Raw genomic sequence first — 17,954 nt, 5'->3', positions numbered from 1 at the left:
ATAAATAAATTTATATTTTAAAAAATGATTTTTTAATCTGCTTTCTCTACATTTGGTTACAAGTATTGTTGTGATGTGAGTAGTAACTTCAAGGTTATCAACAAAAGATATCCCTCATTAAACATAAAACTGTACCATATGCTACTATTTTATAGAAGATAGTAAAATTTTGCTAGGATTTTAAAAGAATTTGATGTTATTAGAAAATTGTTCCATGATGTCATGGGGCTATAATGTTACTAAATTACCTCAGTAAATTGACATTATACATCATGTCAAAGAATAATTAGAGTGTGCTTGTATACAGGTCTTAGGAGTTTCGATTTGGCTATAAATAATAATGCTAGAAAGATTCTAGGAAGTAGCTGAATAGGAAAATAGAGGATTATAAAGTCATCTATTGTAAATTCTTTTAAAAGAAGCAAAGAAAGTAAATAATAAAAAGCAGAGAAAGAAGGCTAGAATAAAAAAATAAAAACTGAAATCATTGAAGTTATGGAGACTGAGATATACGTGGAATTACTCAAACCCACAGTGACTATAAACAGGGTAAAAGTTGGGATATTATGCAAAAAGAATCATCTGAGGAACTTTAACTGGCTTATTAAAAAGTCCCCTTTGAACTTCAATGCTACAGAAAGGATATTGTGGCAATAAAAATGATTCTAGTCAATGAAAAAAACTTAAGCTAGTCATGAGAAATAGCTCAAAATAAGCACTGAATATTTTTGAGACCGTTTGAATGAACCACACAATTGATATAAGGATATAGACATTTTTAAATAAATTAATTCAGTGTTTCTGTTAACACACGTTCATACTGTGGTGAAATGTATTTGTCTACATATATTTAGTCCTTTGGAAATCTGTGCTTATTGAAGAAGTTTTTTTGCATTTTTACTATACTATTTAAAGTGTGTTTTTATAATAGAATTATTCAGTGACAACAGATCTCCTATAATTGCCTTAATATTTAACAGTAAATTGATATAATTCTGTATGGAGCTTTAAATACTTACAAGCATTGAGAGTGGCTTTTGTTTTGTACAAAGATTTAAGTAGTAATTTTCTATACCAAATAAATTAACATTATTCATGATTTAAAACTCGTAAACCAAGTAGCTATTGAGTGAAGGTAAAAAGTGTTTTGAAATATTAGGAGAAAACAGTTAAACTAGTTATGATTTATTAAATAAGTATATAAGAGGGTCCATGTATTACATGAGCAGAGAAAATACAACAGAAGGTAGAAAATAATAAGCACATAGTAGAAAAATTTTGGAGAAGGCAATGGCACCCCACTCCAGTACTCTTGCCTGGAAAATCCCATGGATGGAGGAGCCTGGTAGGCTGCAGTCCGTAGGGTAGCTGAAGGTCGGACACAATTGAGTGACTTCCCTTTCACTTTTCACTTTCATGCATTGGAGAAGGAAATGGCAACCCACTCCAGTGTTCTTGCCTGGAGAATCCCAGGGACGAGGGAGCCTGGTGGGCTGCTGTCTCTGGGGTCGCACAGAGTCGGACACGACTGAAACAACTTAGCAGCAGCAGTAGCAGCAGAAAAATTTTAAACGCTGTGGTTTCCAAAGCAAGATGATTTTTTTTGAATGAGATTCAGGGAGAATTCTTGAAGGAAAGACTTCTGAACTTGTTTTTAAATTGTGTACTATTAAAGGATGAGACAATAAACTGAAATCAGGCAGAGGGAAAACTCTAGACTATTACAGAGACAGTAAAAGTTTAGGATATTTTGGAAAATTATGATATGTCACTTAGGAATTGGGCTATAGCTTTTGATGTTAATACTAACAAGATAAACAACTTAATAGTGTTCAGATCTTTCATTTTCTAAAGTATCAGTCTAAGACGTTTGTAGACATTTTGTCAGTACAAATACAAATTCTAGAGTGTGTACCTATATATAGGCTAAGTGTTTAGCCTATATATATATATATATATATATATAAATATATATATAACATATATATAATATAAATAAACATATATAAATGATACAGAGTTTTATCCTCATTATATATTCTCCAGAACCACTGCATATGTTTTATCCATATACAGTGCATAAAGAGGCTAGTTTTTCAATTTGTAATATCAAAAAGAACTAAATTGCCAAAAACAATAACTTAAAATATCAGTGAGAAGTGAAGATTGAATAAAATCTGAGACATTATTGTGATAACATACTTTCTTACATTTTTAAAAATTATAATAATAAGAATAAAACATAGTTTGTAAATTGTAATTTGCTGTAAGCACTCTAATTTTGAGAAAGTCATAGGAAAAAATGCTGCCTAAGCAATCTGATGCTTTTAGCCAAATAAGTGAATGCATTCATTATAACCGGTGGCTGATCAATACGAAATTTGTTTAGAGCAATAGTGCTTAATCCTCAGTGTACATTGGAATACTTTGGAGAACTTTTAAAATCCATTGGTCAAACTACATAGCAGACCAATTATATAATATTCTGAAAGTAGCACCCAAGTATGAGTATTTTCAAATCTCAGGTGTTTTCAATATCAAGCCACAGATGGAAACTACTAATTTTCAGGATAAGTTAACCAATAAAATGGTTGATAACAACCATAGTTTTCCATCTATGGTTATGAAAAGTCTTATTTTCTTTTATGGATAGGAAAGGATTGTTATGTACTTAAGCAATTATCTAACTAGTAACCTTCAAGAGATGGAAATACCAGACCACCTTACCTGTCTCCTGAGAAATCTGTATGCAGGTCAAGAAGCAACAGTTAGAACTGGACAAGTAACAATGGACTGGTTCCAAATTGGGAAATGAGTATATTAAGACTTTATATTGTCACCCTGATTATTTAATATATATGCACATTATACATATATATATATTTAATATATATGTGTAATATATATAAATACAGAGTACATCATGTAAAATACTGGGCTGGATGAAGCACAAGCTGGGATCAAGATTGCTGAGAGAAATATTAATAACCTCAGATATGAAGATGACACCACCCTTATGGCAGAAAGTGAAGAGGAACTAGAGAGCCTCTTGATGAAAGTGAAAGAGGAGAATGAAAAAGCTGGCTTAAAACTCAGTATTCAGAAAACAAAGATCATGGCATCTGGTCTCATCATTTCATGGCAAATAGATGGGGAAGCAATCGAAAGAGCGACAGACTTTATTTTATTTATTTATTTATTTTTTGTTTCAACATTACTGCAGATGATGACTGCAGCCATGAAATTAAAAGATGCTTGCTCCTTGGAAGAAAAGCTGTGACCAACCTAGACAGCATATCAAAAAGTACAGACATTACTTTACCAACAACAGTCCATCTAGTCAGAGCTATGGTATTTCCAGTAGTCATATATGGATGTGAGAGCTGGGCCATAAAGAAAGCTGAGCACTGAAGAATTGATGTTTTTGAGTTCTGGTGTTGGAGAAGACTCTTAAGAGTCCCTTGGACTGCAAGGAAATCAAACCAGTTAATCCTAAAGGCAATCAGTCCTGAATATTCATTGGAAGGACTGATGCTGAATCTCCAGTACTTTGGCCACCAGATGCAAAGAACTGACTCATTGGAAAAGACCCTAATGCTGGGAAAGACTGAAGGCAGGAGAAGGGGCTGACAGAGAACAAGATGGTTGGATGGCATCACAGATTCAATGGACATGAGTTTGAGTAAGCTCCGGGAGTTGGTGATGGATAGGGAAGCCTGGCCCGCTGCAGTCCATGGGGTCACAAAGAGTCAGACATGACTGAGTGAGTGAACTGCACTACTGAACTAGTAACCAATTGATTTAGTGATATTTTTATCATATTTACATGGTCCCCTGATTGTTAATATTCTATAAGCTTTTTCCCTCATGCTCTGTATGGCATGTCATTTCAGAGGGATATGTCTCAATATAGTTTCCTTGTGAGCTCTACTCTTTTGTAAACATATAGTCTAATAAGAACTTATACTGGGAATTGAAGTATATTGGAAAGCAAATCTACTTTATTTTAATTAAAATATGAATTAAATTGTAACCAAATATAATAAAAATTTAAAGATTATTGTCATTGTGTTTCCAAATAAAATTAAATAATTTATTTCCTAGCCTAGATTTCTGTTTTGCAAGAGGACTTCCTTTGTTTGCTTCCCTTCTGTAATATCAAGTTTAATTTATTCAAGTTTTAATATTATTAAAAGCTTTGTTCATTATGTTTGCACATCATACAGATTGAAAATAGACAGCTAATATATATGCTTGTCTATGGTTCAACATACCTTGTACCTGCTTTATATGTACATATTTGTATTGGTATTATATATATATATGTGTGTGTGGTATATATATATATATATATCTCCTCACACAAGGATAAATATATTCCTATATTTTTCTCTCTATGGAATTCTCTAGGCAAGAATACTGGAGTGCATAGCTGTTCCATTCTCCAGGGGATCTTCCCAACTCGGGGATTTTTTTTTTTTAATAGATCTGTATATTTGTTTTTTTCAACTTTATTAACGTGTGGTTGGTAAATTGTAATATATTAAAATAAGCTATTTTACATATGGATACATTGTGAAAGTGTTCCCACCACTGATTTTATTTATCCATCCTTAAGCTCACATATTGTTTTCTTTCAGTTTTCTTATTTTTTGTGAAAATCCGTAGTTCTGTCATTTTAGATAATTTCAGTTTAGGAATATAGTACCGTCAAGAATAATTCCTATCCTATGCATTAGATCCTCAGACTTTATTTATAACTGAAAGTTTGTATCCTTTAACCAGCATCTGTCTGTTTCTTATACTCCCAAATCCCCACCCTGGCAACCACGAATTTACTCTCTTTTTCTGTAAGTTTGACTTTTTTTTAGGTATCTGAGTGATACAATAACATACATTTGACTCTGAAAAAATGCAGGGGTTAGGAACTCAGACTCCTACTAAAATCTAAGTCAAAAATCTAAGTATCACTTTGTAATTGTCCATCCACATCAGTGATTCAACATTTATAGAGTCAACCAACCACAGACTATGTAGTACTTAACAGTTATTGAAAAAAAAAATTTATGAATGGATAAGCACAGTTCAAACCCATGTTGTTCAAGTGTCAATAGTATATATTACTCTGAGATATTTCAATTAGAATAATGGCCTGAAGTTTCATTCATGTTATCACAAATGGCAGGATTTTCTTCTTTTTCTAAGGGTAGATAATATTCCCTTGTGTGTATGCTGCTGCAGCTGCTAAGCAAATATATGTCACCTTTACTTTTTCCATTCATTGGCTGGCAGACAAACACTTAGATGATGTTTGGGTGTTGTGAATAACACATCAATGAACATGGGAGTACAGATACATCATCACAATAGTGATTTCATTATCTTTGTGTGTGTGTGTGTGTGTATATATATATATTCAGAAGTGGTACTACTGGATCGTATGGTTTCTATTTTTAATTTTTTGAAGATTCTCCATATTTTTTTTCCATAGTGGCTGGTCAAGTTTGCATTCTTATCATGTGTACAAGGTTTGTCTTTTCTCTGCATTCTCACCAGTATTTATATTTATTTCTTTAATAGTCATTTTGTTCAGGTGTAAGGTGACATTTCATTATGGCTTTGATTTGCATTTACCTGATGATTAGTGATATTGAGTGTTTTTCATGTATGCCTTCTATGGAAAAATGTCTGTTCACTTTTCTTTGCCCATTTGGGGTTGTTTTTCTACTATTGAGTTGTATGGAGAAGGCAATGGCACCCCACTCCAGTACTCTTGCCTGGAAAATCCCATGGATGGAGGAGCCTGGTAGGCTGCAGTTCGTGGGGTTGCTAAGAGTCGCATACGATTGAGCGACTTCACTTTCACTTTTCAGTTTCATGCATTGGAGAAGGAAATGGCAACCCACTCCAGTGTTCTTGCCTGGAGAATCCCAGGGACGAGGGAGCCTGGTGGGCTGCCGTCTGTGGGGTCGCACAGAGTCGGACACGACTGAAGTGACTTAGCATTGAGTTGTATGCATTCCTTATGTATGTTAGATACTCATTCCTTAATGGATATACTGGTTTATGGATATTTTCTCCTATTCCATAGATTGACTTTTCATTTTGTAATTTTTTGTGCAGAACTTTTTATTCTGATGTAGTTGCAACAATTTTCACTTGTGTTGCCTTTAATTTTGTGTCAAACCCACCCCCACCCTCCAAATAAATCATTGCCAAGTACAATATGAAGGAGCCTACTTTGTGTTTTCTTCCAGAAGTTTTAGTTTTAAGTTTTATGTTCAAGTCTTTAATCCATTTGATTAGATTTTTGTGTGTGATTTAAATAGGGGTCCAGTTTTATTCTTTTTTTTGTAGGTATTTAATTTTCACAATACCAATTATGAAGAGACTATTCTTCCCCATTGTATATATATTCTTGGTTCTTTATTGTAAAGTAGTTGACCATATATGCATGAGTTTAATTTTTGGTTCTCTGTTCTGTTAATCTATGAGTCTGTTTTTATGCCATTACCTATCCTTTTGATTATTATAGCTTTAAAATACTGTTTAAAAATCAGGAAGTACAGGCTCCAGATTTGTTCTACTTTCTCAAGACTACTTTGGCTATTTGGGGTCATTTGTGGACTGACATGGATTTTAGGATTGATTTTTCTCTTTTTGTGAAAAATATGGAATTTTAATAGGAATTAAATTTGTAGATTGCTTAGGGTAATATGGACATTTTAAAAAATATTAATTTTTCCAATTCATGATTATGGAATATCTTTCCATTTATTTGTAGCTTCTTTGATTTCTTTCATCAACATTTTATAATTTATAGGATACAGATCTTTTACCTCCTTGGCTAAACTTATTTTTGTTTAATTATTTGTGATACTTTTAATGAAATTGTGTTCTTAGTCTTTCTTTTTGATACTTTTTTTTAGTGTATAGAAATATAATTGGTATTTTATATTGACTTATATCCTGAAACTTTACTGAATTAACAGTAGTAACAATTTTCTAGTGGAATCATCTAGTGGTTTCCATTTACATGGAATATCCTTATTTTTTTAATCCTTTTATTTGTGTGCCCTTGAAGCTGAAGTGAATTTCTTGTAGGCACTATAAAGTTGGCTCTTTTTTTTTTTTTAATTTATTCAACCACTCTATGTCTTGATTGGAGAACTTGGCCTAAATATAATTAAAGCAATTACTGAAAAGTGTGTACCTATGATTGTCATTTTCTTAATTATTGTCTGGCTCCTTTGTAATTTATTTTTTTTAATCTCTTATTTGTAATTTGATGATTTTATGTAATGGTATACTTTGATTCCTTTTTCTTTGTATTTTGTATATCTACTCTAGGCTTTTGCCTTATGGTGTCATAAGCTTTACAAAAAATAATTTATGTGTATAGTCTGTTTTAAGCTGGAACAACTTGACTTGGTGTATAAATGTTCTGTTTTGAAACTCTTCCCCTACATTTTATGTTTTTGTCCCAATTTACATATTTCCACTAACAAATTGTTAATTATTTTTAACACTTTTATCTTTAATATTCATACTATAGTAATAAGCTATTTACCCACAACCATTATAGGGACTTCCCTGGCTCAGACGGTAAAAGCATCTGCCTGCAATGTGGGAGACTGGGTTCGATCCCTGGGTTGGGAGGATCCCCTGGAGAAGGAAATGGCAACCCACTCCAGTACTCTTGTCTGGAAAATCCCATGGACGGAGGAGCCTGGTAGGCTACAGTACATGGGGTCACAAAGAGTCGGACACGACTGAGTGACTTCACTTTCACTTTTCACTTCATTATAACATTGGAGTTCAGTTCAGTTCAGTCGCTCAGTCATGTTCAAATCTTTGCAACCCCATAGACTGCAGCACACTAGGCTGCCCTGTCCATCACCAACTCCCAGAATTTACTCAAACTCATGTCCATTTAGTCGGTGATACCATCCAACCATTTCATCCTCTGTTGTCCCCTTCTCCTCCTGCCCTCAATCTTACCCAGCATTAGGGTCTTTTCCAATGAGTCAGGTCTTCACAGAAGGTGGCCAAAGTGTTGGAGTTTCAGCTTCAACATCAGTCCTTCCAGTGAACACCCAGGACTGATCTCCTTTAGGATGGACTGGTTGGATCTCCTTGCAGTCTAAGGGACTCTCAAGAGTCTTTTCCAACACCACAGTTCAAAAGCATCAATTCTTAGGTGCTCAGCTTTCTTTATAGTCCAACTCTCACATCCATACATGACTGCTGGAAAAACCATATCTTTGACTAGACGGACCTTTGTTGGCAAAGTAATGTCTCTGCTTTTTAATATGCTGTCTAGGTTTGTCATAGCTTTTCTTCCAAGGAACAAGTGTCTTTTAATTTCATGGCTGCAGTCACCATCTGCAGTGATTTTGGAGCTCCCAAAAATAAAGTCTCTCACTGCTTTCCCATCTTTTTGCCATCAAGTGATGTGATGGGACCAGAAGCCATGATCTTAGTTTTCTGAATGTTGAATTTTAAGCCAACTTTTTCACTCTTCTCTTTACTTTAATCAAGAGGCTCTTTTGTTCTTCTTTGCTTTCTGCCATAAGGATGGTGTCATTGTCTGATTTTAAATATATATTTGCTTTAGCAGTGAGTTTTATACTTTCCACTTTTCACGTTACTAATTAGAATACTTTTATTTCTCATTGAAGAATTTCCATTAACATTTTGTGTAAGGCTGATGTACTGATGCTAAGTCTTTCAACTTTTGTTTATAAAATTATTTAATTCTAAAGGTCAACTTTGTTAGATGGCTTTTTTTTCCCCTCTTCTGTTATACTCTTATTTCTTTCTCATTTTCTTTTTTTTTAGTACTTTGAATATATTATCCCACTATGCAAATTTCAGCTAAAAATCTGCCAAAAGTCTTATGGAGGTTTCCTTGTATTGTTGTTCAGTCATTAATCATGTCGGACTCTTTGCCACCCCATGGACTGCAACTCGCCAAGCTTCCAGTCCTTCTCTACCCCCTGAGTTTGCTTAAACTTATGTCCATTGAGTCAGTGATGCCATCCAACCATCTCATCCTCTGTTGCCCCATTCTCCTCCTCTCTGAATCTTTCCCAGCATCAGGATATTTTCCAAAGAGTCAGCTCTTCACACCAGGTGGCCAAAGTATTGGAGCTTCAGCATCAGTCCTTCCAATGGATATTCAGGGTTGATTTCCTTTAGAATTGACTGATTCAATTTCCTTGCAGTCAAAGGGACTCTCAAGAGTCCTCTCCAGAACTACAGTTCAAAAGCATCAGTTCTTTGGTGCTCAGTCTTTTTTTGTGATCCAGCTCTCACATCCATACATGACTACTGGAAAAACCACAGCTTTAACTAGATGGACCTTTGTCAGGAAAGTGATGGCTCTGCTTTATAATATGCTGTCTAGGTTTGCTATAGCTTTTCTTCCAAGGAGCAAGCATCTTAGTTTCACAGCTGCAGTCATTGTCTGCAGTAGAGCCCAAGAAAATGAAATCTACCACTGTTCTCATTTTTTTCCCCTATATATTTGCCATGAAGTGATGGGAGCAATGCCATGATCTTCATTTTTTGAATGTTCAGTTTTAAGCCAGCTTTTTCACTCTCTTCTTTCACCCTCATTAAGAGGCTCTTTATTTCCTCTTCATTTTCTGCCATTAGAATGTTACTATTTGCATATCTGAGGTTTTTGGTATTTCTCCTGCCATTCTTGATTCCAGGTTATGATTCATCCAGCCAGGCATTTCACATAATATACTCTGCATATAAGTTAAATAGCAGGGTGACAATATATAGCCTTGACGTACTCCTTTCCCAATTTTGAACTAGTTTGCTGCTCCATGTCCAGTTCTAAGTGTTGCTTCTTTTGCTGCATACAGATTTCTCTTACAGGAGACAGGTAAGGTGGTGCAGTATTCCAAATCAACTTTTTCTTGCTGCTTTAAGATCCTCTCCTTGTTTTTAGTTTTTGACAGTTTAATTACATTGTGTCTTGATGTCAGTCTCTAGTTTTATCTTATTTTATAGTTTTGAATTTTCTGGATTTTTATGTCTATTTCCTTTCCCAGGCTTTGATAATTTTCAGCCATTAATTATTTGAATAAGCTCTCTGCCTCTTTGCCTGTCTTTTCTCTTTCTGGGACCCATATATACATATATTGGCCTGTTTGATGCGATTCCTGAACCCCCTTAAGATATTGTCATTCTTTTTGCTTCTCTGATAAGAGTCCTCTCTATCTTTCATTTTGATAATCCTTTCTTTTGCTTGATTTATTCTATTGTTGATCCCCTTTATTGAATTTTTAGTACAATTACCTCTAAAATTTGTGTTTTATACATTTAAATATTTAGTATCTCTTTGTTGAAGAAGGAAATGGCAACCCACTCCAGTGTTCTTGCTTGGATAATTCCATAGACAGAGGAGCCTGGCGGGCTACAGTCCATGCAGTTGCAGAGCATTGGACATGACTGACCATACATACATATGTACACATCTTTTCACTGAAATTACCACTTTTTCATGCATTGGTCACCTGATCTCAATGGGAATCTTTATGACTATTATGTTGAACTGTCTATCAGGTAAATCTTTATCTCCGTTTCATTAAGGTCAGTTTTTCTGAGGACTAAGTTTTTGTTTGGATCACATCCTTGTGTTTTCTGTTTTGTTTTCTTTCTTTCTTTCTTTCTTTTTTTTTTTTTTTACTATATTGGTTTCTTTGTGTTAGATAAAATAACTAACTGATGACCCTCTTGGTTGGCTCTCAAACATTTGTAACTATTCAGTCTACCCTCTTTGTTCTTAGAGGCTCCTGGTAGTTGAAGATGTGTTTCAACCCATCAGTGTCTCAAAGAGGAGGATCACAGTTAGCACTTAGATGAAGGTAATCAGAAACTAGATTCTAAAATAGGAGCTGAGAAGAAATCCAGTCAAATTTCTTGCAGGGAGGAGTTGGAAGTTGACTGTTTTTTCCTGCTTTTTCTGCACTAAGCTCAGATGTATAGCCATTAGAGGTGCTCGTGTGCCCCTTTAGAAACTCTTTGTTTCCTATAGTCCTGTGGGACTGGTGAGGGCAAGCCATGTTGATTAACAGAGCTTGGTGATTTGCTGGTCCATCTCTCAAGTGACAGCCACAAAACCTGGGAGACAAGATATATATATAAAGATAATATATATAAAGACATATATATAGAGAGATAATATATATAAAGACATATATATATACACATATATAATATATATAAAGACAAGATAAATATATATATACATATATATATGTATATATATATTTGCCTTTTGAAGAGATGCTGATCTGGTTTTATTATTGCAGTGAGCACAGGAAGAAGGCAGGGAAAGTGCCCACCAGCCCTTTTGGGATCTGGGGAGGACAGTAGTAAGAACCTAGATACAAGATGATTAGAAAGAGAATCCACAGGCAGCATGTTGTAAAGTAAATGGTCAAAGCCCTTCCAGAAGAAGAATGGCAAGTAGCCATTTTCCTGTGCTTCTTCTATATTAAGTCCTGGAGGAATAGCTGTGGCAATAGCTCATTCACCCTTTGCAAACTCTTTCTTTGCTGTTAATACACTCCTATTTGATTCCTGAACACAATCCCCATTGGCTTTCAGAGCCAGATATTTTGGAGGCCCTTCCCCTCAGAGGAAAGCTTTTTTTTTTTTTTTTTTTAATTAGAGGCTAATTACTTTACAATATTGTATTGGTTTTGCCATACTTCAGCATGAATCTTCCACGGGTGTACACCTGTTCCCAATCCTGAACCTCCCCTCCCACCTCCCTCCCCATACCATCCCTCTGGGTCATCCCAGTGCACCAGCTCCAAGCATCCTGTATTCTGCATCGAACCTGGACTGGCAATTCATTTCTTATATGATATTATACATGTTTCAATGCCATTCTCCCAAATTATCCCCCCTTCCTCTCCCACAGAGTCCAAAAGACGGTTCTATACATCTGTGTCTCTTTTGCTGTCTCTCAAACAGGGTTATCATTACCATCTTTCTAAATTCCATATATATGCGTTAGTATACTGTATTGGTGTTTTTCTTTCTGGCTTACTTCACTCTGTATAATGGGCTCCAGTTTAATCCACCTCATTAGAACTGATTCAAATGCATTCTTTTTAATGGCTGAGTGATACTCCATTGTGTATATGTAACACAGCTTTCTTATCCATTCATCTGCTGATGGACATCTAGGTTGCTTCCATGTCCTGGCTATTATAAACAGTGCTGCGATGAACACTGGGGTATACATGTCTCTTTCCCTTCTGGTTTCCTCAGTGTGTATGCCCAGCAGTGGGATTGCTGGGTCGTATGGCAGTTCTATTTCCAGTTTTTAAAGGAATCTCTACACTTTTCTCCATAGTGGCTGTACTAGTTTGCATTCCCACCAACAGTGTAAGAAGGTTCCCTTTTCTCCACATCCTCTCCTTTTAACATTTTTGAGGCTAAATGTGCAACCCGAATCCTTCACTTCTTAGAAGTTTGGAGTTGAGTCTTCCCTCTGGAATTTATAGCATCATGTGATAGTGTGTCTCAATCTTTCTTGTTTGATATAGGTATTTTCTTAGTCATCTGATATGCAGGAGGAGTCTCTCCACTTATCTCTTAATTTCTCACAGGGAGAATTGCTTGCTCCATATGTAGCTGTACATTTTGAGATGGTTTGTGGGAGGAAGAAAATTCAGGTTTCTACTCTTGGTCTTCCCTGGTGGCTCAGAAGGTAAAGAATCTGCCTGCAATGCAAGAGACCCTGGTTTGATCCCCAGGGTGGGAAGATACTCTGGAGAAGGGGTATGGTAACCCACTACAGTATTCTTACCTGGAAAATTCTATGGTCAGAGGAGCTTGGTGGGCTAGAGTCCATGGGATCGAAAGTGTTGGACATGACTGAACACCTAACACACACTCTTGGTATAGAATCTTTGATTTATACAGTGAAATAAATTGGTTATCCTCTATTTCTAATCATACACAGCATTGAAAGGAAATGTCAAAACTATCCTTGTACCCCAGTGTTGTTGTTCAGTCACCCAGTCATGTCTGACTCTGCAAAGCATGGACTGCAACAGTGCCATGCCTCCCTGTCCCTCACCATCTCTGTAAGTTTGACCAAGTTCATGTCCATTACACCAGTGATGCCAGGCAGCCATCTCATCCTCTGATAACCTCTTCTCCTTCTTCCCTCAATCTTTCCCAGCATCGGGGACTTTCCCAATAAATTGTTTGTTCGAATGATGTGACCAAAATACTGGAGCTTCAGCATCAGTCCTTCCAGTGAGTATTCAGGATTGACTTCCCTTAAGATTGACTTGTTTGATCTCCTTGCTGTCCAAGGGACTCTCAAGAGTCTTCTCCAGCACCACAGTTCAAAGGCATAATTCTTTGGCACTCTGCCTTCTTTAGGGTCCTGCTCTTACAACCATACACTATCAATGGGAAGACCATAGCCTTGTCCATGGAATCCTCCAGACAAGAATACTGGATTGGGTTGCCATGCCCTCCTCCAGGGTATCTTCCCAACCCATGGCTCAAACCTGTGTCTCTTACATTCCCCGCACTTGCAGGCAGATTCTTTACCACTATTGCCACTTGGGAAGCCCATTGTACCCCAGATACATTTCTAAATGATTGCTTTCTACTAAAACTACCTGACTCAGTTCTTTATCTTTCACTTTAACCTAGTCACAAATATTTGTTAAATGGCATATATTTGTTTAAGGCCTTGGGTATAAAATGAGAAATAAAAGAAATGTAGATTCTGCTCTTATGATATTGAAAGTATGCTAGTGATGTTTCATAACCATCCACTGAAATGGAACCATGAAGCAGTATAACTTTTATTTGTATCTAGAAATCTGTTTTGACTTCATTGTTTCAGCATATTTATCTTTATAAATAGGTTTATTAACCTAATATTAAGATATTCTCACATTTTCTAAACAGCCAGCCTTGAGTAAGATAGTATGTGAAAACAAAGGATGTCATTCCATGTAGTCTTTGAAAATGCCAAATACCGATTTTAAAACATTGCTATGAACAAGCCACAGAATTGATAATCCATATAAGAGTTTTCAATATAGGGTATTTCAGAGTCTTGCTTGTTATATGAAACGAGATATACACTTTGGTTTGAAAAAATTCCTGAAGTTGAGCTAAATTTGTTTAAGTATTCTTTACTGTGTACTATTCTGTCAGTCTTAGCATCTCAGAAGGTACCAAATTATTCCAGCAGTGTATGGAATGTACCCTGAGTAAAGCCTATGATAACAACACAAAGGCATTATATGTGTGTATATATTTATTTCTTATATGTAAATAATTGTATAATTTTTTGAGTTAACTGTGAAGTGGTAAGTATGTTATGAGAAGAAATAAACCCTCATTTTTTTTTTCTTTAATGAGTAAACATACCATTAGGAAACTTAAGTTGTAATACACTTTTAAAGTTTTATAATAGTACTATCACTATAATGATAAAGGAAAACATAAGAAGAAATGATCATCTTTAACAATCAGGGTCAGGAGTGGCTTCATAGAGGAAGCACAATTTAAACTGGGTCTTGAATAGTGATTATGAATTTATTGGACAGCAAAGGTAGCATGAAATGCACATGAAGAATTTTTATTTTGTGGAATGTGAAATCTTTAGTATTTAGGAATATGACATCTGAAAATGCTCAGCCTGCTACTGAAAACATGAAATTAGTGTGAAGCTGAGGAAAGGTTAGTTATGAGAAATATGAGTTTCATCATTTTACAGCAGACACTAGCTACCGCAAGAAGAGTAAAGACATCAGTTGGTGATCTGTTAGAAGAGAGGTTAGCAAGCTGTGAAACATGAACCAGATTTGGCCTGCTGCTTGTTTTGAAAATAAAATTTTATTGGAACACAGTAACATTCATTTGCAATTTGTGATGATAAAAATATTAACTATCTAAGCCTTTAAAAAAAGTTGCCGACCACAAATGCAGATGGATTACTAGAAGAGGATCTTGTTTTGAAAGAGGATACATCAATACTGGAGTTAAAGGTGGCGTGGAACGGTCAGAAAAAATAAACAATACAACCAGAAAGAATTCAGGGAAATTAACAGAAAACAAAGTAGAAGTAGAAAATGGTCTTTACTTATCATGGTAGAGAATTCTAGTATGAATTGACCCCAGTGGATTCTGTAAACATGTAAGGAGGGTTTTGAGGGAAAAAATAAGTTTTGGTCACACTAAGGAATAAACGGGAATTGAATAATATTATTAAGAAGTTTAGCAGTGAAAGGGGAAAAAAGTATTTTAACTACTTGACTGATCAAGTAATGGAATTCTATTTATTAATTTATTTAACTTATTTGTTGGTGAAGTGTAGAGCATGTTGTAAAGTTAAGTCAATATGCCAAAGAATAAATAAAGAAAAAGAAAGGAGAGAGTGTTGATAATTAGAAAAAAAAAATTTAATAGAGGTGAGAACGAAGAAATCTAGTATAAAGTTTGGAAAATTAGCTTGATTAAGAAAATATGTATCTTTTACTACAGAGGAACTGAGTTGACAAGTATACAGAGTGTTATATAGATGAATTTAGAAGCAGTGGAATGAGAAGATGGTCATATGTGTGTAGTATTCTTTTCTTATCTGTAGTTCATGTAGCTAACTCATTTGCTTAGATTAGAAGGTGGTGGCCTCGAGGGAAGCAATAAACTATTCTGAAGGACAAAACAGAACCTATTCAACTTGGGTTGAAAATAGAAACCTACGGTCACATCAATGCATATGAAAATCAATTATTTAATACTGTCAAAATGATTCATTTTCTTCATGGGATAACATTAAATGAAGTTCTGGGAATTTCAGTTAGCTGAGTAAGTGTACTGCATTCATGAGAAAGGCCTAACACAGAAACCCATCTTCTTTGTTAGAGAAGAAAAATGTTGAAATCACACCATTAAAAGATCCACCCTTCGTCCTGTGTCCATATGGTGATAACTCTGTAGTGTTTTAATATTTGCTCTTGGAAAGAGGGGAACTTATGTACTTTATATATAACTCATACAAATACTCTCAGAGTCTCATTTTATAAATTATTATTATTTTGGTGGTTGTATTCCTAGCATTGGTTAGTTTTCTCATACACATGTACTGATCAGCTAAACACTGATGGTACCTTTTGCAGATCACAGATGTTTTCTTGGTGTGTATTACTCTGTCATGTGAACTGCCACTTGACCTTCTTGGGACCTAAACTTTTGTTTCAAATATGTTTGGAGTGATGATGACCTTGGCCATGAAAAGTATGATACATTGGTTTTAATAAATTGCTATTAAAATATTTTGGATTTAAAAATTTAACCAAAAACTATAAAACTCCTAGAGGAGAACATAGGCAAAACACTCTCTGACATACATCACAGCAGGATCCTCTATGACCCACCTCCCAGAATATTGGAAATAAAGCAAAAATAAACAAATGGGACCTAATTAAACTTAAAAGCCTCTGCACAACAAAGGAAACTATAAGCAAGGCGAAAAGGCAGCCTTCAGAATGGGAGAAAATAATAGCAAATGAAGCAACTGACAAACAACTAATCTCAAAAATATACAAGCAACTCCTACAGCTCAATTCCAGAAAAATAAATGACCCAATCAAAAAATGGGCCAAAGAACTAAATAGACATTTCTCCAAAGAAGACATACAGATGGCTAACAAACACATGAAAAGATGCTCAGCATCACTCATTATCAGAGAAATGCAGATTAAAACCACAATGAGGTACCATTTCACGCCAGTCAGAATGGCTGCGATCCAAAAGTCTACAAGCAATAAATGCTGGAGAGGGTGTGGAGAAAAGGGAACCCTCTTACACTGTTGGTGGGAATGCAAACTAGTACAGCCACTATGGAGAACAGTGTGGAGATTCCTTAAAAAACTGGAAAAAGAACTGCCTTATGATCCAGAAATCCCACTGCTGGGCATACACACTGAGGAAACCAGAAATGAAAGAGACACGTGTACCCCAATGTTCATTGCAGCACAGTTTATAATAGCCAGGACATGGAAGCAACCTAGATATCCATCAGCAGATGAATGGATAAGAAAGCAGTGGTACATATACACAATCGAGTATTACTCAGCCATTAAAAAGAATACATTTGAATCAGTTCTAATGAGGTGGATGAAACTGGAGCCTATTATACAGAGTGAAGAAGCCAGAAAGAAAAACACCAATACAGTGTACTAACGCATATACATGGAATTTAGAAAGATGGTAACAATAACCCTGTATATGAGACAGCAAAAGAGACACTGATGTATAGAACAGTCTTTTGGACTCTGTGGGAGAGGGAAAGGGTGGGAAGATTTGGGAGAAAGGCAGTGGAACATGTATAATATCATATATGAAATGAGTCGCCAGTCCAGGTTCGATGCACATTACTGGATGCTTGGGGCTAGTGCACTGGGATGACCCAGAGGGATGGTATGGGGAGGGAGGAGGGAGGAGGGTTCAGGATGGGAAACACATGTATACCTGTGGTGGATTCATTTCGATATATGGCAAAACAAATACAATATTGTAAAGTTAAAAAATAAAATAAATTAAAAACAACAACAACAACAACAACAAAATTTTAACCAAGACAGTATCAATTTTGCTAGAACTGCCTAAAATACTGAAAATCATATTTTAAACTATACTAAATGCTAGTTTATTAATGTTGATAGGTTATATTAATAATCAGCAACAATAACAAAAAGCCTTTAGTAAAGCTACAATAGTGATAACTGAAGTTGTAATCAATGTATCAGAAGTTAAAAAATTAGATTAACTAATAAGTTAGTAAATTTGAACTCTTTATACATATACTTTGGAATTATACCTAAGAATTGATGCTTTTGAACTGTGGTGTTGGAGAAGACTCTTGAGAGTCCCTTGGACTGCAAGGA

The sequence above is a fragment of the Bos javanicus genome, chromosome 1 (genome assembly GCF_032452875.1).
Source record: "Bos javanicus breed banteng chromosome 1, ARS-OSU_banteng_1.0, whole genome shotgun sequence".
Taxonomy (NCBI): Eukaryota; Metazoa; Chordata; class Mammalia; order Artiodactyla; family Bovidae; genus Bos; species Bos javanicus.
The sequence above is the reverse complement of the archived record's forward strand: the minus strand, read 5'-3'. Positions refer to the sequence as shown.